The sequence below is a fragment of the Halyomorpha halys genome, unplaced genomic scaffold (genome assembly GCF_000696795.3).
Source record: "Halyomorpha halys isolate HHAL.00 unplaced genomic scaffold, Hhal_1.1 Scaffold275.1, whole genome shotgun sequence".
Classification (NCBI taxonomy): Eukaryota; Metazoa; Arthropoda; class Insecta; order Hemiptera; family Pentatomidae; genus Halyomorpha; species Halyomorpha halys.
Window position 1 is genome coordinate 129,755 of NW_027113216.1, and position 206 is coordinate 129,960.

Consider the following 206-nt stretch of genomic DNA (forward strand, 5'->3'; position numbering starts at 1 on the left):
GTTATTATATAAGAACTATTCATATTTTATGATTAGTTATCATAGATATTATGTCATCATTATCATAAATAATCAAATGGGTCCAAAGAATAAGAAAAAAACAAGTAAACTTCAGCAGTATTATGGATTATACAGTTGTTACCTGTTACTATAGTTACCGTCTTATCATTTCATCTATACATTAATTGTTATCAAAGTTTGAACAG